This window comes from Bos indicus x Bos taurus, chromosome 10 (genome assembly GCF_003369695.1).
Source record: "Bos indicus x Bos taurus breed Angus x Brahman F1 hybrid chromosome 10, Bos_hybrid_MaternalHap_v2.0, whole genome shotgun sequence".
NCBI classification, from domain to species: Eukaryota; Metazoa; Chordata; class Mammalia; order Artiodactyla; family Bovidae; genus Bos; species Bos indicus x Bos taurus.
In genome coordinates this window covers 101,055,972-101,079,269 of record NC_040085.1, presented here as the reverse complement: position 1 = coordinate 101,079,269, position 23,298 = coordinate 101,055,972, and the positions used below count along the sequence as shown (strand labels likewise).

Here is a 23,298-nt window from a genome sequence, read left to right as displayed (position 1 = left end):
CTGATACTCTGGACACTGTGTGATTCCCAGGATGTGCTCTTATCTCTAAACAGAGTGTTCCAGATGCCCAAGGGGCTTCCCAGGAGGCTCCGTGGTAAAGAATCCGCCTGGCAATGCAGGGACGTGAGTTTGATCCCTGGGTCCCGGAGATCCCCTGGAGGAGGGCATAGCAACCCACTCCAGTGTTCTTGCCTGGAGAATCCCATGGAGCCTGGTGGGCTACAGTCCACGGGGTTGCAGAGTCGGACACAGCTGAGCGACTGAGCAGGCTCGCGCACTCGGTCCCGTGAGAGGGACAGTGGTGCCTTCTCTGAGTGTGTAACACTGCTCACCCACCTTCAGCAGGCGTGTGCTTTGAGCAGAACCACAGGTGTGGTGGCTGCTCTGTAGACAGAGCTCCTATCGTCTCTGGCTAGGCCCCTCATGGGCCCAGTGGTTCCAGATGCTCAAAGGCACGTTACCTCTGAGGGTGCGTGGAGAGTCGCTTCTGATGCTGTACTGACTGGGCCATATTAGCATCGGGCGTCACGCACTCCCCCTCGTGAGGCAGAGACACCGCCCTGTGGCCTGGGCATGGAGCCTGGAATCTCGACGGTCTAATTCTGGCTCGGCTGTTACGTGCATACCTCATTTTATTGTGCTTCCAAGATTTTTTCTTTTTTTAATTTTTTTAACCAATTGAAGGTTTGTGGCAACGCTGCAACGAGCAGGTCTTTTGGGGCCATTTTTCCAACCCCATTTGCCCACGTTGTGTGTCTGTGTCACGGTTTGGTAATTCTCGCGGTATTTCAAACTGTTTCGGTGTGATTATATTTGTTACAATGGTCAGTGAGCTCTAATCTTACAATTGTGAAAGGATCACGGCTTGCTCAAGGCTCCCAGTGAGGGTTGGTGTTCTTTTTAGCAATGCGTAAGGTATGTATGTTACTGTTTTAGACAATGCTGTTGCCCACTGAATAGGCCACTGCATAGCATAAACATAGCTTTGCCAGCCCTGTGAAACCAAAAACTCCTGTGATACTCGCTTTATCTCGGTGGTCTGGAACTAAGCCCCAAATACCTGTGAGGTGAGCCTGTGTTAACTTCTGGGGAGTTGAGGCAGGTCACCTCAGATGCTTGGGTATCAGGCTGCTTATTGACCAGGTGAGGTTATAATAATAATCATTTCTACTTCCTAGGCAGGTTTTAGAGACTTCATTCTATAAATGCTTTTGAGAGCTATTTTTAAATGTGTGATTTCCACGCTTAGGTCACTACATACTAGCATGCTCTTTTTTTTTTTTTTAAACGAGTGTGAAGTCCTCTCCCTGCTCCTGATGGTTTAATGACTGGAGCGCTGATGAACAGGTTGAGGCAAACGCCTATTAATGTTACTCTCCGATTACCGTGGGTTAAGGAACCGAGGCTTTGGCCTTTCTTGGCTGTTTCCAAATGAGTCACACCTTCCCATTGTTCATGTAGGTCAGTAAGTTACGTAGTGTGACCTACGTAAAGTTAGGGTTGATCTCTTCCAGAATACAACTTGGGCTTTCTTCTTATGATGAAGTTAAGGGAGGCTGATGCATGCCTTGCAAGCGAGCAGAAGGACCTTTTCAGCAAAGCACTTGCTCAATTAGGGAGCTGCTAATTGAACGTCGGTTTGGGGCTGTGATCAAATCCGCAGCTTTCCCAAGTGCCTCCTGGCCTGCTGGGGGCTCTAGGAAAGCTGTCTTCAGCTGTTACTGCCGTGTTCCGTTGGTGGGGTCACTCGATAGCTGCGTCTCACCTTACCGACTTGCAGTTCCAGATGAGCCCAGTGCTTGCTGGGATCGGGTATTTTCAGATCTTTGCTCTTGTCCTGTGAGACGGGCTTCTGGGCTCACTTGACCGACTGCTTAATCAGCTGCTGTCCACGCTGTGTAAAGCAGATGAGTTCAGGGACAGTGTTTTATTAGCTGTGTAATTCTAGGCAACTGACAGAGTACAGCAGGTGAGCAAACACCACGGGCTTCCCTGGCGGCTCAGACGGTAAAGAATCCGCCTGTAATGCAGGAGACCCGAGTTCGATCCCTGGGTCGGGAAGATCCCCTGGAGGAGGGAATCTAACCCACTCCAGTATTCTTACCTGGAGAATCCCACAGGCAGAGGAGCCTGGTGGGCTACAATCCATGGGGCTGCAAAAAGTTGGAAGCGACTGAGCAACTAACATGCACACACAGACATCACGTTCACAGCCAGCACCAAGACTCCCTTGGGCACGCCACACCTCTGATCACGTTCAGGCTGCAGGGAAAAGATGCGACCGTCACAACTTAACCAGGCAGAGGCCGTGCAGGGGACCGAGTCATAGACCAGGCATCCCTTCCAGCCCTTGGTCACACCCCCCTTTATGTGGTTTCTTTGTGGGGGACGGAGATCATTCGAGACCTCTAGGATTCCTGGAGGCCTGTCAAGGAGCAGAGTGCTTCGTGACAAGGTCTTGTCAGGTTTGGAAGCTGCTGGGATACATGTGGGTTAGATCTAGGAGCTCTAGAAGGATTGGGGGATTGGGAAGTGGTAACACTGGGATTGGGAAGTGGGTCTTGAGGGCCATGGTTGCCTTGACAGGGAGGTTAGCCTGGTCATATCCTAAGCTGTCATCCTGTTTGTTTATCACTTTGGCCGTGCTGGGTCTGCTTTGCTGCACCTGGGCTTTCTCCAGTTACAGCAAGCGGGGGCCGCTCTCCCGTTGCTGAGTACGGGTTCCAGAGCTCAGCTGCCCCACAGCATGTGGGGTCATCCTGGACTAGGGATCGAACCGCTGTCCCTGCTTTGCAAGGCAGGTCCTTGACCACTGGACCGTCAGGGCATCCCAAGGTGTCATCTGAAGAAGAGTTTACACCGAGAAGAGGGTCTTGCCAAGGAACATGAAGCCCCTCCTTGGAGATTTCCCCCAGACTTGGGGCTCTGATTGGGAGAACGGTGGCAGGGGAGACAAGGGAGACGCATCGGTCCGTTGGTGGCTGGCCCAGGGTGTCGTGGACGCTCTCACCCTCTCTCACACAGAGCTGTGGCTCTCTGCCCTGCCCTGGCTCTCCCTGGTGCCCTTGGGAAGATCTCCAGTTTCCATCCACTGGACCACGTTGCAGGGCAGTCCACTGGGATTTATTGCCAGGGCAGATCCAGCAGGAATGCTCTCGTTTTGCTCTCCCAGCATCTCCATAGGTTGGTGCGAGATTGCTCACTTCTGTCACACCCATTTCCCATTTCCGAGTGTGCTGGCGTCAGCACGTGCAGCGTTTGGACCACCCCGTGGCGTGGTAGGCATCTTGCAAACATATGAGTTGGATTCTTGACACATAGTTGTGGAAGTGGGCTAACATAGCACCTTGGATTTCAGTCTTGCGGGGATTGGCATCCCCTGAATGCATGTGAGTGGATTAGTGATCACGTGATCCTTAGCTTGTGTGTTTCCTGGCTGAGTGACCCACTTAGAGGCCTGGCCCAGGGACAGAATGAGCAACGCTCGCTGGGCACTGTCAGGAAACCGTCCCTGCTGGGGCTGGAGGCTCCTGCCGTCCGGCCATGGGCACACACAAGAAGGGAGGGAGCCCCTGCTGCTGGCTTGGCCCTGGGTCATTTCCTTTCCGGCTATGTGGGTAAATAGAAAGAAGTGAAAATCCAATGGGCTTAGAATTAGAGCTTGTTTCATGGTGTGACATATGTCTTTCGGAAGGAGCCGTTGTGCATGGTCTTCTGATTTTTTCATCCAATTGTTAACCAAACTTGAAACATTTATGGGTTAATAGGTCCAGGGAGGAATGAATCATTATTGCGTCCTTATCCATGCCCAAGCTGAGCTTCGGAGAGGCTGAGACCCGGGGAAGGTCACAGGCTCGTAACTCACCAGGCTGAGCAGACTCCCGCCCCGGACTCCGTCTGTGCTCCTGTTGTCTCTCACGTGGGGAAGTGGCTCCATCTACAAAACGTGTGGTTGCTATGAATTACTGTTGTTGGTAAGGAGAGTTGGAAACACGCTCGTTTCTAGATTACCTTTCAGATATTCAAATTCATGCACCAGTGGCGTATGGCTAGGACTTCTATTTTTTCACTCACATGTCTTCCAGTGTGCTTCACATCAGGTTTGAATTTTGAAAATGCCAACTGTGTACTAACTGAATGTGAGAAATGAAGAAAACTTTCATAAATTAGGAAAGAAATTGGTGATTTATTTTTCTGTGTTCAAATAAACGAGCTGTACGAATTTATTTTCCCTCCATTTTGGTTTATTTGCATCTTTAAAAAACTTTTTTTTAGTTTTTGTTTTTATATTTGTATCTTGATAATGTTGGCAGGAACAATGTTGCCTGTGTATCCTTCACTGATTTTCTACAAGACACATCTACTGTAGCACATATCAAAGGCAGCGGGACCACGTGGGCTTGCCCATCACCTCTGTAGGTCCCGTGCATGGAGCTCACTCTGGGTTGAAGGAGAAGCCTTTGCTACCCTCAGATGGCTGTGTCCTCTCGGCCTGTCCAAAATTTTGGTCCAGCAGTTACCTGATTCTGGTTTCTCCCATTTCGAAGAGTTTCAGTTGTAGGTGCCGTTTATACTTCTGTTGTTTACCAGGTAGGAGATTCTCGAGCGGTTTAATAAAGGAAGGATTTTATCGCAGGCTAGTCACAGGGAAAATGAGTCCAGTGTATGAGTTTCGCATAACTTTCATCAGCGTCAGAGGCACTATCGCGGGAAAGAGCACTGGCTCGTGGATCAGAAAACCACCCAACGGAGAGAGCTCCGGCGCGGGGCCGACGAGGCTCGTGAGCTTGGCTACGTCTGCTTGTGGAAACGACCCCCACCCCCGCTGTCAAACCTGTTAAAATGCACCGCAGTCCACATGCCGTAGAATTTATATGTTAGACATCTTCAAATCTCCGTTACTATTCATTGTCAGGTAGGACTTTATACCCTACTAAGAGAAAATGCTGCCTAATATAATGAGATGTAGTCATTTCAGAGTTCACATGTAGAAAAATGTGCTTTTTTAGAACTATGAAATGAATATGATTCATTTCATATTGTGATACTGTGAAATGAATATGATGATACTATGATACTATGAAATGAATATGATGAAATATGATTCAGTTATGAGCTGAGTTGCAGTCGGGTTGTTGAGACAAGGCTAAATTTTGTAGTGATGCTGGTTTAGTTGCTCAGTTGGGTCCGACTCTCTTTGACCCCATGGAGTGTTGCCCACCAGGCTCCTCTGTCCATGGGATTTTCTAGGCAAGAACACTGGAGTGGGTTGCCATTTTCTTCTTCAGGGGATATTCCTCACCTGGGGATCAAACCCAGATCTCCTGCATTACAGGTGGATTCTTTACCAACTGAACCACCAGGGAAGCTTTCTTAAATTTTGTAGATTTCATTATAATTTATTTCTAACATAAAAAGCTGAGACACCCATGTAACTGTTACCCATCTTTGGCAGGGCTCAGCATTGTGCCATTGTTGCTTCAAATATGTAAAAACAGGACACGACAGACACGCTTATAGACCCAGGACCCAGCCCGCCCTTGTTCCCCGTGTAACCACCGTCTTGGATTTGGTGCTGATCATTTCCGTGCGTGTTTGTAAACTTTTACTAATATATATTTGTGTCCATTCATCTGTTTAGTGTCTTTAAACCCAAAAGTCCTGGTGGGTACTGTTCACCAGTATCCATTCCCGCTTTTTTGCTTTCAACAGCAGAACCCCAGAGCGTTAGCTGAACACCGTCGGCTAGGATGGCCACATGACCGAGTTCTGGCTGGTGAATGAACGTGGGAACGATGAAAACACCCTCTGAACTTTGCCGTTAGGGAGGAGGAGCGAACCTTTTGAGTTCTCTTTCCTTCTGGCTTCTGATTAAGGCGGGGAGAAGAACGTGGTAGTAAGCTAATTAGCCCATGCAGTTGTAGGAAACACACAGCAAGAGAGCAGAGTGATGAGACTGAGAAGTTCTGGGTCCCTGCCTTCAGGGTATCAGCTGCCCAACGACAGCCCACTCACTCCCTGTCCTGCCACCAGGCTGCCCACCGTCTCAGGCTGTTTTGTGGGAATTAAAAACAAAAACATGTTTTTATTTAAGGGAGTATTATTTGATTGCAATTAAAACTGACCCCAAAATGTTCCAGTAGAAGTGGTTCCCGCTCTGATTATGTGCACTATTAGTGACTTATTATGTTAAAATTTTTCACTTAAGTAGGGAGGATTAAGGTAAACCACTCGGGTGTGATTCATTGCATCCCAGATTGAGGAAGGAGAATAAGACATTTTACAGCTGCCCCAATGGCTAGGTGTCAGCGGACCTGAGCCCATGGAGGGCACATGAGTTGAGCTCCTCTTCGTCCATGGAGGAGATTCGCACACACTGAGGACCCCCGACTGCTCTGTTCCCAACGGGAGACATTTAAAGCAAATGTCCCGATGACCGTTTGAGGATGAGAAGGAAAAGTTTCCGTTCCCAGGAGAATTTTCTTCCCAAACCCTGTCTCAGCATCCAAGTGGACAACTATTTTTTTAAATTAATTCATTTATTTGTCTGCACCGGGTCTTCACTGCTGCGTGAGGGCTTGCTCTGCGTGCGGCGATCGGGGGTTCCTCTCTAACTGTGGTGGGTCAGCTTCTCCTTTCGGTGGCCTCTCTTGTTGCAGAGCTCGGGCTCTAGAACACGGGCTTCAGTAGTTGCTGCAGGCAGGTTTGATTGCCCCCGGGCACATGGGATCTACCGGGTCGAACCTATATCCTCTGTATTGGCAGGGAGATTCTTAACCACTAGACCACCAGGGAAGTCCCCCAAGTGAGCATCTCGAGAGTGAGACCTTCCTGGTCCATTTCTCTTCTCCAAGAGGTTGCCCCAGAACTCCCCACTTCCTGCGTGACAAATGGCAGAGCAGCTGCTCGAGGGAGAAGGAGACCCACACTCGCTGGCTGGCACTGTTGCAGCTCCAGCCAGGGTGCCAGGCTGGGCGGGATCTTGCTTTCTGCACGGTGACTCGGGGGCTCTACCCAGAGGGGCAATGTCTGTGTAGATAGAACCCCAGGGGGACACTGGGAGAGTCCAGGGACCGCCCTGGTTCTCGCCTGCCCCACTGTGCAGCCCTGGCTGTCTGGTCACTCACTGGCTCCTTGTGCCCGACCTCCTGGGTCAGCTTGGCTTCTGGCCTGAAAGGCAGGCCCGGTCTTCGGTTTCCCTCTCACAGGGCGCTTGGAGTAGGCTGCAGCAAGGCACGTGACCCCTCCTCTTGAACGGGGCTGGTACCATCCGTCCCAGTCATACTGGGTCTATCTCGACCTTGGGCCTCCCCCCACTCCTCCTTGTGTTAAGAGTTGGACTGTCACAAATGAACTTATCTGCCAGCCAGACTGGCAGACACAGAGAACAGATTTGTGGATGCCCAAGGGGAGGGAGGGTGGGCGAGGGAAGGGTCAGGAGTTTGGAGTCAGCAGGTGCAGACCGCGGTATACAGAGTAGAGAAAAGCGAGGGCCTGCTGTATCAGACAGGGAGCTGTATTCAGTATCCTGCCATTAAATCAGAATGGAAAAGAATATGAATATATATCACTGAAGCCTCGACAGAGGATGAGATGGTTGGATGGCGTCACTGACTCCATGGACATGAGTTTGAGCAAGCTCCAGGAGTTGGTGACAGACAGGGAGGCCTGCTGCAGTCCATGGGGTCGCAGAGAGTCAGACACGACTGAGCCACTGAACTGAACTGATAACTGAATCCCTTTGCTGTACAGCAGAAATTAATACAACATCAACTATACTTGAATAAAATAATTTCTTTTTTAAAAAAAGCAGCATCAAGAAAAAAAGAATTGGGTTGTCAGATGAGTGATCCTCAGACTCCCCCGTCTTTGTGTTGCTTTGATGCCGGAGGTCGTGGGTGCCTCCTACCTCATCTGTGGTCTGTGCTGACTGCTTTAAAACGTACAACAGAGGCTCCTGGCCTGAGTGAGCAGACCGTGAGCTCTGCTCTAGCTGAGACCCACGAGCTGAGCTGAGCTCAGGAGTGCCCATAAATTACATTCATGGTGGGAAAAAACAAAGCCAAGCAATACCAAATTCCTTCCCTCCTGTGAAGGCTGGAAACTCAGCTGTGCAGAGAGTCCAACGCAAAGAGAAGAAAAAGGGGCCCAGGTAGCAGGCCGCGTGTGCATTCTGGTCTGGCTGAACCACAGGTGTCGTCAGGCAGATTTTTGAATTCTAAAAAAAAAAAAAGAAAATTAGAAGTGAAAATCCCTCAAAGCACCAGTTCACCAGAAACTCAGTTCAGGTGGATTGTTTTTTGCATTCATTGCCGCTCTCTCCAAAAAAGTATTTAAGTTAAAAATTAAAATGAAACATAAACTAAAATTTAAAAACTAGCTGGGTGTGCACTTGATGCTAAACACCTTATAATGCCAAAGAGATGGCAAAAAAAAAAAAGCAAAGGACACTGGCATGTAAAAACAGACAAAAATGTTTTAAGAGATAGGCAAATTGCTCATTAGGTGACTGGCTTTAGGCTGGTTGATCTACGGTCAAGGGCATCCAACAGCGGACACTTTTGTGCTCAGAGACACTTTCTCGGGCCTGTTTTCATTTTATTTCAGACTAAAGTCTAATCAACTCTGTTATGTGGTTTCCCAACTCCTGGCATATTAGATGTGAATCAAAACAGGGCGGGTGCCGTCTGAGCCAGGCCACTGTGTGTGTTCAGAGGCTGGTTGGTCCCCAACAGTCAGGGAGGGAAGCGGAGGCCAGCGGGAACTCACAGGTAATACAGGCTTAGAGCACTGAAGTGGCGGGCGGGGCCTGTCCTTTCTGCGGCCCTGTCCTCCCCTCTTGCCTCGAAATTCTGTGGCTTCTGAGGGCACCTCTGTCTTATAATGTGCGTAATGCCGGCCAAGTCATGAAAACTGTTTATAGCAGGCTATGCACTTTGCCACATTCATTGTCCTCTCGTACAATCCACTTCAGAGAGGTTTTCATTAAAAGGGACCAAACCATTGGCTCTCGAACGGGAGCGTCCACTGGAAGGCACTCGATTCCCCTGCCCTCCAGGAGGTGCCTCCCAGAAGGCTGCTTGTAAGGGTGCCTTCTGCTGTTTGACAAGCTCCCCAGGCTAACCTAGAATGGGTGCCATGGCCTGGAAGAATTCACTCCCCAGAAATGAGTTCACCTCCTGCACCGAAACGCAGCCAACCCAATGCAGTTCATTCTCGATATTCAGGGTGGTGTGGGTAGGAGGTTGAGAATAGCCCAGATCACCGTGAAATCAGCTTTTGACGATCTGGAGGCTTCTGGTCCAGAATGGCTTCCTTCTTTGAGGAAATGTGTTAGGACTTTCCAGAGAAACAGAGCCAACAGTGTGTGTGTGTGGACCATTTTTAAAGTCTTTACTGAATCTGTTATAACATTGCCTCTGTTTTATGTTTTGGTTTTTTTGGCCGCCAGGCATATTGGATCTTAGCTTCCCAGTGAGGGATCGAACCCACCCTCTGCAATGGAAGGTGAAGTCTTAACCACTGGCCCGCCCGGGAAGTCCCTATATATATCTTTATCTTAAGGAATTAGTTCCTACAGGAAATGGGTTGCCTGAGGACCAGGAAAGTTGGTCTAAGCTCCAGTGTAAGTGCAGGCGAGAAAGTCCCAGTTTGAAAACAGGCAGAAGGAGCGGATTCTCCCCCGCAAGACGTTTATTCTTTTCCGGCCTCCGGTGCCTGGGGTGGGTCCCCATGGGATGGGATGGGTTCCCCCGCGCCGGGGAGGACGGCTGACTTCACTCTGTCCACCGAGGCGAGTCTCATCCAGAAACGTCCTCAGACACACCCGGCATCACGTTTAACCAAGTCTTGGGGTACCCTGTGGCCCAGTCAAACAATTAACCATCATAGGTGGTTATTAAAAAAGGCTGAAAAATGAATCATCACAGAACGCCAAAAAAGCTAAAACATCAACCATCCCAGGAGGCTAGAACAGCTCACCACTGTATTGCTGCTTCCTGATGCTCCCAAACTCCATCTCCTCCAAAGCCCAAGGAGCCCCCGACCACCTTTTTCCCCTCCAAAGCCCCCTCTGAGGAGCGGCCAGGACTGAGGGTGGGACGCTTGGGCAGGAAGGGGGGTCAGGGATGGGGCGGGTGGAGAGGGTGTGCTTTGGGGGCCGCTGCTGACCCATCCCCTTCCACCCGTGGAGACATTCGGGCAGGTGAGGGCTGAGGACCATTGCCTGACCTTAAACACTGGCCATAATGGAGCCTCACAGCAATTCCTCTAGGACTTAGTGTCTGTCCTCTGATAAGTATTGTTGCTATAGTTAAGTCTGTATCATCAAGTCTGTAGATTATTGTTGCTAAGGCATTCTAAGTCCTTTACAACCCCTGCTTTTGTGAGCACACCTGGAGGCGGTGTGGAGCAGGGAATCAGTTACCAGAAGGCAGAGTCATGCCTCTGAATAATGTGTGACTCCAGGCCAGTCCCTGGCTTGGGGGACTCAGAGCTCTCCCACAGGAGATGAGCTTGCTGGTAATTGCCAAAGTAATTCATAGTGGAATCTTATCATAGTGCTTTATGAAGGGCTCCTCTGGTGGCTCAGACAGGAAAGAATCCGCCTGCAATGCAGGAGACCTGGGGTTGATCCCTGGGTCGGGAAGATCCCCTGGAGAAGGGAACGGCTACCCACGCTAATCTTGTCAAAGTCAAATGAGATGACCTGTGTGAACGTCCTTTATAGTGTTCAACAAATATCGAGAAGGGTGAAGTAAACATAAGGAAAATCCGGTTTTATCACTTTGACCATGCTCCTTAAGTTTGTAAGTACTGACCGGGCCCTTGTAGAGACGTGAACGGACCTGGAGACTGTTGTGAAGTAAATCAGAAAAACAAAGATTGTGTATTAACGCTCGTATGAGGAATCTAGAAAAGTGGTTTTGATGATCTTAGTTTCAAAACAGAAATAGGGACACCGACGTAGGGAACAAACGTGTGGACCCCCTGGCGGGTCTGTGCGGGCTGAGATGAGTCGGGAGGTCGGGGCTGACGTGTCCCTCGCTGCTGACACTGTGTGTGAGCCGGTGACGATGGGGGCCTGCTGTGAGCTCAGGGGACCCTACTCCGTGCTCTCCGGTGACCTGAGTGGGAGGGAACTCCAAAAAGGAGGCGATCTATGTGTCTACCTAGACACATAGGTAAGATGTGTCAACATCGGAGTGTGTCGGTAACTGTTCTTAGGTGAGAAGAGATGGCTCACCTTTTTTTTTGTGCTGTACAGAAGGAACTAACACAACATTGGAAAGCAACTATAATCCAGTAAAAATTAAAAAAAATAAAGTCATCGCCACCTGCCCTGCTGATACTCAGACTAGGCTTTATGCGGCGCGACCCTAACATCTTCTTGACATTGCTTTAAAAAAGTGACCGAGTCCTTTCACCAGTAGGCATATCTATTTTCTGTTTTGCCTTGTCTTATGGATGAGTTGATCATTATTATTATAGCATGTAGCCAAGAATGATTCCATTTAGGAAAATAATAGTGAAGCTTTGCTGATCTTTTGTAGGATAATTTTGCCATGCTATGCTATGCACTTCAGTGGCGTCCGACTCTGTGCGACCCCATAGACGGCAGCCCACCAGGCTCCCCCGTCCCTGGGATTCTCCAGGCAAGAACACTGGAGTGGGCTGCCATTTCCTTCTCCAGTGCATGAAAGTGAAAAGTGAAAGTGAAGTCGCTCAGTCATGTCCGACTCTTCTCGACCCCATGGACTGCAGCCCACCAGGCCCCTCCGTCCATGGGATTCTCCAGGCGAGAGTGCTGGAGTGGGTGCCATTGGCCTCTGCAAATAAAGTACCAGTTTCTTTAACGCATGCCAGTTCAGAGTCACGGATCTGTACTTTCAAAGCCTACGGTTGATTGTTTGGTGTGAAAATTGTATTCCAGTGAAGCACATAAGCATGCAGATCTAAAGTATGGCCATTTTCATCTAGATTGACTGTTATTAACTAGCCTGAGGGATAGGCTGTAATGAAGATTTCGTTACTTTTGTTGACTGTGATGAGTAGCCCCAATATTTACAGTGGGCTACCGGTTTGAAGAATGGGAAGATGGCCCAGCAAGACAGTGTCTACACATTTTGGCTTTTAGGGGTAATGAAAGAATTTGACTTTTTCTTCACCGATGCAAACATTTGATAAGGGCAAAGATTTGAACTCAATGCAAATACAAGAATGTTCAGATTTCAGGAAAATCACATTTCTTTCTGAATGATGGCAGATTTCCATCTGGTTAGTCACTTACTCATTGTAATACGTTCTTCCATGGGTTTAGGGACAAAGAGCGCCTGGGGACACGTGAAACCCTTGTTGGGGTTTATGCTTTGCCTGATTAAGACAGTTGTATTTACAGCCTGCTGATACAGCTCCAGTCAGAGGGGAGAGCCACTCTCGGCTTGGATTCACTTTGGAAAGTTTGCAGAACCCTTCTTTGCCTCTCGTAGAATTGCTCTGGCACATTTCTGCTAGCATCTTCATCGGAGTGTGTTGGTAACTGTTCTTAGGTGAGATGAGATGGCTCACCTTTTTTTTGTGCTGTGCCACCCCCGTTTAAAAGAAAGAAACAAACTTCTCCGTTTCTCCCAGGAGAAGTTTAAGAAAGGATCCATGCATATTTGCACCACCTTACACAGACCCCCAGCAGGCTCGGTCGGCACACAGCTCTCATTTCAGCCACCCGTATTTTCAGGTGTACCCTGTGTATTTAGTACATCATTTGATAATGCTAAAAAAAAAAATATTAAAGCAGTGTGAGACTGAAGGAGAAAGAAGATGAATGTTAGCATTCCCCTGGGGTTCACGGGTGAAGGAATTAACGCAGCGTGGCACTCTACCCTAGCTGTGTTTGTTTCCATGGCAACAGCTACGTACATGTTTCAGACTATCCACAGTGACACAGTTGCAGAAATAGTAGCTTGCAGGTTTCTGATATCGCATCAGTGGACAGGCAGCACGCACTATATTAAGTAAGTGTAAAGGAATTTAAAATACGGCTCGGATTCAGATGTATATTAGCTCAGCTAAACGATGTTTTGGGGATTTCGGCGTCCCCTTTCCTCACGACCGCAAAATCTGGGCAAAGTTGAAAGTTGCAAGATTCCAGTCAAACAATTGTCCTTGCTTGGGTGAGTGTCATCGAATGAAACCAATGTGAGTGAGTTCCAAAGGTAAGAAAATGGCCTTGGCAAATGACATATTTAAGAAGGAGGTTGCCAGTGAAGCTGGTTTGTTGGAGGAGGGGTAGTGATGGGTAAATAATGAAAGCTTTGGTTGAAAATAGCTGAGTCTTAAAGCAAATCAGTGTGCACCGGAATCTGACTGCTGCTGAGTTTACAGCAACTAAGGTGTTTGAATGGAAATTTGCAAAAATTGCTTTTTTATAAAAGTGATCAGGTGAGGAGCAGAGAGGTTGACTGGGCATACAGTTAAAGAGAAAGTGGGGCTCCATTGTCTTTCTGAAAGCTTATGTAAATATCTCCCTTCTTGCCAGAATGACCCTGGTTTGTCTTTGACATTCGCTGCTACTTTTTGGTACCGTTTTACGGTTCTGTGTGTTTCTATTATGTTGCCACATTGTAGCCTGATAAGACTTGAGTGTTGGTTAGAGAGCAACCAAGTAAAGATGATAGACTTTGTAAGTGTGTGACTTTGCAATCAAATTGTACAGTAATTTAGGAGAAGTGTTCAAATGGGTATTTATTTACAGGCTAGACCTCTGCTTTTGAATAGCAGCCTAGGTATTAGGTTAATGGGTTTTGATGTGCACATTATGATTGCGGGAGCTTTCAAGTACGTGGTAGTTCAATTTATACTGTTTTTCAAGTCAAAATATTTTTATTTATGCCCATTATTCAGTGTAAGCCTGCATTTACCTTACAGTTTTATGATTCATGTATCAGGAGAGAAAATGTAAAATGGCATGGAAATTTAAGCTAATCTATCCATTTGAGGAGGATTTATTTTCTGACCATAGGTGGACTTTTACAAAAAGTGGTATGAGAAACAGAGCTCTTGGATCTGTGGGACTGTCTCATGTGGGCACAGGGAACTGGCCCCGGCATCTGCCGCACATTCTTCTTCACCGTGAATGTTTGGTTCAGTGAAAAGGGAGCACCCATGGGGGTGATGGCGTTCCGGAGCTTCCTGCCCACCGGGGCATGCAGGGGGCTGGGAGAGACTGTGGAGTATAAATCAGGGATGGAACCCTAGGGTGTCTGACACCTAGTGGGGAGATACGACTTGCCTTTCTTTGGGGCTTCCCTGGTGGCTCAGACCGTAAAGCATCTGCCCGCAATGCAGGAGACCCGGGTTCGATCCCTGGGTGGGGAAGATCCCACAGAGAAGGCAATGGCAGCCCACTCCAGTATTCTTGCCTGGAAAATTCCATGGATGATGGAGCCTGGTGGGCTGCAGTCCACGGGGCTGCAAAGAGTCGGACACGCTGAGCAGCTTCACTTTTCTTCTGAATAAGGTGATCCAGGGACTTCCTTAGCAGTCCAGTGACTAAGGCCTGGCCCTCCATCGCAGGAGATGCAGGTTTGATTCTGGGTGGGAAGCTAAGATTCAGTAACTGAAAGCGAAGTGGTGTCCAGCTCTTTTCGACAACATGGACTGTCGTCCATGGAATTCTCCAGGCCAGAAGACTGGAGTGGGTAGCATTTCCCTTCTCCAGGGGATCTTCCCCACTCAGGGATCGAACCCAGGTCTTCCCCATTGCGGGCAGATTCTTTACCAGCTAAGCCACAAGGGAAGCTCAAAAATACTGGAGTGGGTAGCCTAGGCCTTCTACAGGGGATCTTCCCAATCCAGGGATTGAACCGACGTCTCCTGCATTGCAGGTGGATTCTTTACCAACTGAGCTATCAGGGAAGCTCAAGATTCAATAAAGACTGTACAAATGGTCCACATAAAAAAGATAAATAAATAAGGTGCATGAAGGCACCTGTGCTTGGCGCTTCCCGAGGCAGAGGAGTCAAATGCCGTTGGTGTGAGGGTTTACTTGATGTTCCGCTGTTACATTTGAGGAGCCCTGGAAACCTTGGGTTCATTAACCTGAAGCTCTAAAACTAGAAATCAAAGAAGTGCCAATGAACTGCGTTGTTTTCTTTTCTTTAAAGTTTTTTTTTTTGATGGGGATCGTTTGAAAGTCTTTATTTAATCTGTTGCGCTGTTACTTCTGTTGTTTATGTTCTGGTTTTTTGGCCACAAGACATGTGCAATCTTAGCTCCCCAATCTGGAATCAAACCTGAACCCCTTCATCTGGAAGGTGAAGTCTTAACCAGTGGACCGCCAGGGAAATCCCCTCGTGAACTACTTTGGATGACAGTTCAACTTTTGTCTGTTTGAGGAGTGCAAGCCCTTCCAACAGTTGAGACATTTGTATAGTTCTTTTTTTTTTTTTCATCATCCCCAAATATTTTCCAGTATAAAAAAAAACTCCAAAAAACACCAGTCTAGGCCATGTTTCGTTAACTCTTTCCTAAGAATAGAAAAACAGAGAAACCTAAACGGAGAGCCCCAGGCCGCAGCAGCTATTCAAATGTAAAACCCTGGCAGCACTGTAGGAAACTCCATTGCTTCCATTTGGAGGGCCAGGAAATTGATTTGGAAAAAAGGGAATTTGAGGGATTCCCAAATAGTGGCAGCATGAAATAAATAACAGAAAAACGAAAGTACAGACTGCTCTTAGTGTTACCAATGGTAAATGGTAACAGAATTGCCAGAATAAACTGCTCGGGCACAGCTCACTGGGAGCCTCCACCGCCTCGCAGTTACTGACGGCTCTCACTGCTCACGGGCTGAGAGCCAGTCCCCAGGCTGGTGTCCAGCCTCAGTCCCTTCCAGCCTTCCCTGTGACTCGGTCTCTTTCTCGGGCTCCTGGGGGCCTGTCCCAGGGTAATAAATAGTGTATCTTGGCCCTGGGGGGTGGGGTGGTACATCGCTAGGCCTCTGCTCTTGCTGCTGCCTCTGCCCAGATTTCTTTCCTCCCACCCTCCCAGCTTGAATTCCTCCAGAAAACCTTTCGGATCCCCCCCCACCCCCCGCCTCACCCTCATTGGGATGACTTTTCCATCCTTTCCATCATGTGTCCATAACAGTTGGGCTTCAAATTGTAGCACTTATTTCACTATATTAGGATGAGTTGTATCTTTTCTTAATTGTGATGTAAATATATCAAAGACACAGGACCTGATTTAGGTACTTCTGTAGCTTTGGCCAGATCTAGAACAGTATTTCAAACTTGTATTTCACTGAATCCTTAAACACTCGCGAAGATACGCATCACCGAACAATGAAGGCTCGAGACGCTGACCACTGTCTTCTGCTCAGACAGTCTGTTGGACATTGAGATTCCTACATCTGTGTCTGTCACAGCACCAAGCATCAGGACTAATTCAGCCACTTGCAGATGCTTCCAAGCTTTTGGCTGTTCGGCATCATCCAAACACAGAAACCAGGTGGATGGCTGATAATTTTTTTTTTACCTTCATGGAATCAAAGATTTTAGAGCCAGAAGGAACCTCAGGGAGTTAAACTCATGTTACAGAGGAGAAAACTGTGACTTCTCCCAAGGCGCACGGCTGATCAGCCACCCAGGCGAGTAGACCCAGCTGACCCCTCCCTCCGCGGCCCTGCCTCCCGAGCGGTGGCATTGGATTGCACTGAAGACCAACCCAGTCAATTCCTTTCTGCCCCAAGCCAGACCGGCTGGCCTTATGATATCACCAGGATAGAATTAAAAACAAAAGTAGACTGAGAGTTGAGCTCAGGGGGATGGAGAGCAATGCTAACAGTTCATTCGCCATCGCTTGCTGCAGCTACAGCAACTTCTGGATTCCGTCAAGTTCAGACCCTTAAAAAGAGTGGAAAAAAGAAAGCACATACTTTCCAGGGCCCGGGTGCTGCACTGCAGGCCAGCTGGGTGTAGCACCATGGCAAAAAGGTCTCTTCAGTTTCAGAAATTCGAGACCCAGAGCTTGCATACAGGGCTGTGGCTGCACCCGGGCCTGATCTGGCATCGCTTCTGCCTGCGGTTCTCTCAGACGCAGCTCCTGTGGGAAGCCCATTAGTGTCTAAAGAAAGAACCAGCCCTCCAAGTTGACACAAGGAGCAGGCTGATGTGTGCGTGTGTGTGTGTTTAAAGGCCTGTGTCCGAGGTCAACAGCCTTTTTAAGAGAACTCTTGGTTTTCTATGTAAACGTGTACTTCCTCTGGCCCAGAGTTAGCCTGTTAAGGGAATAAAGCACAATTCAGATTTCTGAGTTGGAAGCCTGATTAATCTCTCTGCCAGTTACATATGGAAATAAATTAGTAAATGGTCCATCTGGGACTAAACTACTGCAGAGATGATAAATTATCTCCATCATATGTCTGTGTTGCTGCAGACTGAGTCGTGCTCACCAGGAGCTGCTGAAAGATATCTGGATGCTCTATCGTGGTCAGAGGGATAAAAGTTAAAAAAAAATTTAGAAGTGAAAAATTTACTTTAAAAATTTAGAAGTGAAAAATTTACCTTGAAATATCTTTTGGGAAGACGGTTTGGTTGATGCCAAGTTTGTGCCTTAGGACTTTGCTCTGTCTGCAAATATTTAAAAGGAGAGTCTGAAGGGCATAAGAAACATTTTACTTTTATATTTTCCAAGGCCAAAACAGTAACACATATTGATTGGTACTCAAATGTCTCAGCGAGTATAATTATACGTACAATAAAAATATACCCCTGTGTAATACTGCACTTAATAATTTTCATAGCAACTTCTTGTCTATTTTCTTATTTAAATTTCAAAGAAGGTGAGGCAAGTCAGTGTCTCTAATTCTTGATGGATGAAAAACTGAGGTTTATGAAGCAGCCGATTCTGATTCCAGCCTGGTTTCCATCAGAGCCTTGCATGACATCAAAAGCATTTTCAGTTCTCCGTCACTCATCTAGCAGCACCAGGAAATAAAGCCTGCTGTTTATGTCAGTCTTCTGGAAGCCAAAGTCACCCGTGCTTGATCATGAAAAGTAGTTTTCCTTTTCTCTCTAATTGGAGGTGTTGAGTATTGGTTTACCTTTCAGGGGCATGGTTTTTTTGTTTGTTTGTTTTAATGACGGTACTTGCAGCTAACATTTTTTTAAAATATTTATTTATTTGGCTGCGTCTGGTCTTGGTTTTGGCACGCGGGAGGCTTCTGTTGCGGGGCTTGGGCTTCTCTCTGGGGGTGGCGCGTGGGCTCTGGGCCTGGCGGGCTCAGTGGCAGGGCACGGACTTAGTTGCCCTGCGGCGCAAGGGATCTTAGTTCCCCGACCAGGTATTGAACCCTCATCCCCTGCATCGGAAGATGGATTCTTAACCACTGGGCCAACATGGAAGCCCCTGGGCGTATTTTAATTTTTTAAATTGAGGTGTGATTGGCATAAAATGATAGTAGTTTCAGGCGTATGACGATTCGGTATTTGTATACATTGCGAAATGATTGCAGTAAGTTGAGTTGACATCCACCACCTTTACAATTTTTTATTTCGCGTGATGAGAACTTTTAAGATCTACTGTTGGCAGCCTTCATATGTGCAGTGCGGTCTTCTTAACTATAGTCACCCTGCTGTACACAGTATCTCCAAGGCTTACTTTTAACTGCACCTTTTGACACCCCTGTATCCCTTACCCCCAGTCCCTGGTTTATCTGATCCTTTTGCCTAAAGCACGTCCCTCTCCACTGGAGTTATTTTATAAACTAAAAGCATCCGTGCCCTCAAGTGTTTTAGGTGTGGTAACAAAATTGCCCCTTTGCAAATGTCTTGAGGGGACTGTGGTATCCAGGTTCTTACCCTACTTTAAAATTTTCTTTTGGGTCTTCCTCCAGGGCACACCTTTCATAGTTCATCCTTGAAGCAGCTGAGATGCTCCCCTCTAGAAAAAGCAGTCCTAAAAGTACAGAAAAACCAGACTGGACTCAGAACTAATTCAGTCTCCTGGTTTATCCGACATCAGCTTCTGCGCACACAGCAGGTGCCCCTGGGTGGTCTTCATGCAAGGAGGAGATGCGGTCAGCCCCTTGCCGTGACTTGTCTGCTTGGCCGTGACCTTGTCTCACCCAGGTCACCTGAAAGCTGCTCACTTTTTGGTCAGACCTGGCTCCTCCGTGCATCTGAACAGCTCTCTTGCCTTCTTGGTGACTTGTCTGCTTGGCCGTGACCCTCTCTCACCCAGGTCACCTGCAAGCTGCTCACTTTTGGTCAGATCTGACTCCTCCGTGCATCTGAACAGCTCTCTCGCCTTCTCACCTCTGGGCTTTTGCTTCAGCTGTTGCCTGTTCCCTCCTGTAAAAATCCTGTCTGGATCTTAAGACCCCTTACCACTGTCCTGATGCTTTTCCTTACCTGCTTCCCCACCCCAGAGGTCTCCTTTGTAACCGTCTGATTATTTGTTAGAGGAAATAACACAGTTGAACTCTATCTGAGTTGCCGGTGTGTCCGTCTTCTGTTCCAGTTGTTGCTGCTCCAGTCGCTAAGTCGTGTCTCACTCTTTGCGACCCCATGGACTGTAGCCCACCAGGCTCCTCTGTCCATGGGATTCTCCAGGCAAGAGTACTGGAGTGGGTTGCCATGTCCTTCTCCAGGGGGTCTTCCGACATGGACTGAGGAACCTGCGGGGTCACAGTCCATGGGGTTACAAGAGAGTTGGACTCGACTTAGTGATTTAAACGGTAACAAATACCTGTCTTATCTCCCACAGAAGACAGGACATTTCTCCAAGGCAGGGATTTCATCATCCTCTCTCTGACCCCTCCTCCCTTCCTCACCCCTAGCCTAGTACTTTGTCCTTAATTGAAGCTTAAGGTGCATTAGAGCAGGGTGCTTTAAGAAAAATAAATACTCACTTAGCTGCCTCGGCCTTCATTGTGGTCGCGGGATCTTCAGTTCCAGCAGGGGATCTGGCTCCCTGACCAGCAAGTGCACTCTGGCGCCCTGGACTGGAAACAGGGGTCTTAGCAGCTGGACCACCAGGGAAGCCCCTCTGGAGCAGGATAATTTTCTTTTGCAACAACAGACTCAGTGTCTTTGGATGGGTAGATAAATTAATGATTCGAGATGTATCAGCGTCCCCCTTGGATGGCTTGTTAAAGCAGATCCCTGGGACCCACCTCCCGATATGCAGATTCAGTGCCTGGTGGGCGGGACCGAGAATTTGCAATTCCAACAGGCTGTCAGAATGATACTGCTGGTGCCCTTTCAGGGGCCACTGTTTGAGATCCACTGACGGAATGAATTTATTTCCTAACATTCTCACTCTAGGCTCGTAGGCTCATACCATTCTTTTCTTTTCCTTTTTTTAAAAGTATCTTTTTGGAATCTTATCTTTTGGCTGCACCAGGAGGTGTGTTCCTTGACCAGGGACGGAACCTGTGCCCTCTGCACTGGTGGCATGGAGTCTTAACCACTGGACCCCCAGGGAAACTCCCTCATTCTTTTCATGAGAGAGTCATTGCTGTCTCTTCCTTGAGGTGTAGGCCGAAAAAATATCTTCCACCAGAAATTATTATGCTACTGGACTTCCCTGATGGCTCAACAATAAAGAATCTGCCTGCAATGCAAGAGATGCAGGAGACCCAGGTTCAGTCCCTGGGTTGGGAAGATCCCTGGAGGAGGGCATGGCAACCCACTCCAGTATTCTTGCCTGGAGAATCCCCATGAACAGGAGAGCCTGGTGGGCTGCAGTCCACGGGGTCACAAAAGAGTCGGACACAACTGAAGCGACTGAGCATGCACGCATCTCATGTACCAGCTTTTCTATTCTGTAAGATTATTGGTTGACTGTAGCCTCCAGACTTGCAGCCCACATGTGAGCTTTAGCTTGATGGGATCTTTTTCTCCAGAAACAGAGCCAGAATAATTTTATTTGACAACAACAGACTAAAGAGCCATTGACTTTGCAGCCTGTCCACCTGGTCTACCCGGAGGATCAAGGTTGGGTTCGTGTGGTGGAACACTGGCCCTGAATGCTTGTTGGCACTCTGATGTTTTTCCTTTATATAGATGAGTATTTCAGTGGCAGCTGTAGTAAAATAAAATGATCTCACAAATGTCTCAATGGCAGCTATAGTAAAATAAGATGACCTCACAGTGTCTATGGCATGTATTTTTAAATCTCTGGGTTCTTTTATGCCCCATGAGGCAGTTTCAAGAATACTCCATCATGAAAGACTTGATGCTTCAATAACTTTCCAAGAGATAAAGAGGTGCAGTTGCAATTGACTTCTTCACTGAAGTGTGTCGTGCTTTAGAGAGGTAGCTAGAGATGACGTCCTCTGTGGTTGAGAGGGTTCGTTCTCCTCTGCTCTAATCCCATCTTCCTTCTGCTCCTCTCCACCAGCCACTAGACGCACCATCTCCTGGAAGACCAGCGTTCTTGTGATCATGGAGGCCTCTCTGTCCTTTCTGTGACTGGAGCAATGCTGACTGTGGTTTCCTGGACCCATTCTGACTCAGGTAACCACGCTGTGCCTTCCCCAGCTCGTTTACGCCTCATGGAGACTGCACTGAATAGATGAAATACCAAAGCAATATTTAAATGCAGATGCCAGATTGATTGCTTTTCCAGCAATTGATATTCTCTCCCTCTTCTTCCCTATCTTCTTAATGATCAATATATGCAGCTGATCAAACTGACAGTGTGGTCAATCAGTTTAGGCATTAAGATAATAAGAATGTTGAATGACATCTTTATTTAAAACTTCGGTGTGTGTCGTAGACACACAAAGCCGTAGGAGCATCGCTGGGGATTTTCGTGTAGAAACTAGCTTCTCCTGTACATGGTTTCTCTAAATCATTTTCTTTCTCATAATATTGGATAGGCCAAAAAGTTCATTTGAGTTTTTCCAGCAGATCTTAAGGGACAAACTTTTTGGCCAACCCAATGCTGTGTTTCACCTGAATTATAGTAATCTTCCTTACATTGAATCTTTGAATTGGGTTTCATAAATATTGTTAAGTATCTGTTTTGTGTGCTTGGGACAGATGGGGATAAAAAACTATAGGATGTATAAAAATATAAGGTATATCCTCAGGCAGCTCACACTTAAGCCAAAGAGCCTAGACTCGCTGGTGAGACAGTGGCAGAGGGTGCTCAGCTGCTGGCTGGGGCTGTGTGCGGGGGTGGTTCTCTGGTTCAGGGAACAAGAAGACTCGGAGGACTGGGACTGAGATACTTAGAATTCATGGAGGACGGAGGGCCTCCGGCGGGCCGTGTCACTGGGGTCATTCCGCCAGAGGGAAGAGGATCTGCCTGGCCTGATTGCGGTGGTGGGAGTGAGCCCGGCCAGGGAGGGCCTGGCGCCTGGACCAGATGGGTCTTGGAGGACCCTGAGCCTCTGACCCAGCCAGAACCAGGCTCCCACACTGGGCCTTGTCTCTTTAAGGTTCCTCCGGGGAAACCCTGCCTGCCCCTTAGAGCTGCTTTGGCTGACAGCTGCCTCCAGGGGACCCTGGTCACCCTGCTCCCTGGCCAGCCTTCTGCCTCTTTGGGCTTGTCCACACCTGGCCTCTGCTTGTCTGCTGACTGTCTGCCGTCTACACCTGCCCTCTCCCCTCCATGCTTGGACTGGCAGGCGTGGCTTCACGGGGCCCTGGGATGAGCCAAGTGCCCTGTGAGGTCGGAGCCTGGTGATTCCAAGGAGCTGATTCGGAGCTGAGAAGTGGAATGGAAGGGAAGGGTGGGAAGAAGCAGGAGTCTGTAAGTTGATGCCAAGAGTGTACCAAGAGTTCTGAAACCCAGGATATGGGGAGGGCCTCGGGACTGAAGCTGCAGCCACAGTCAGGGGTGGGAGCCCAGTGGGCTGGCTCATTTTGTGATGGCCCAGTGGACCTCGCCCACCCTCAGCTCTTTTGAATCCAGCAGTGGCCGCTTTCCGGGGCTTGAGGTTCTCCTGAGGCTGCTGCTCGTCCCAGCAGCTCTGCCTGGCCACACTCGCCCTGCCACACCATGCTCCATGAGACCCAGTGCCGGGCAGACGCAGGAGCTCTGGCCTTCTTGGACTCAGGGCTCTGCGTCCCCAGCCTCCAGGAAGTGGAAGAACTGGAACAGCAGAATTTCTCTTCTCCTCCCATGAAAGCAGTTGCTTAACCTGTTGTTGCTCTGCCTCTTCTAAGCCTGGGTGGGTCAACAAGGGCCCGCCAGGCTGGTGTGACTCATTCCTTGTTGTTGGGGGTAGACAAGCCGACATAGTTTTCACACTTTTAGATGACTGGAAAAAATTTAAAGAAGACTAGCATT

The 23,298-nt window shown here is 48.3% G+C and overlaps 1 protein-coding gene across 6 annotated transcripts in view; it reads left to right on the top strand.

Moving 5' to 3' along the window:
• FOXN3 (forkhead box N3) overlaps nucleotides 1-23,298 on the top strand; it is a 461,393-nt gene that overhangs the window by 97,655 nt on the left and 340,440 nt on the right. For all 6 annotated transcript variants that reach the window (XM_027552694.1, XM_027552700.1, XM_027552693.1 and 3 more), the window contains one exon: nucleotides 21,400-21,515. The gene's annotated coding sequence lies outside the window, so the exon portion shown is untranslated. The remainder of the gene's footprint in view (nucleotides 1-21,399; nucleotides 21,516-23,298) is intronic.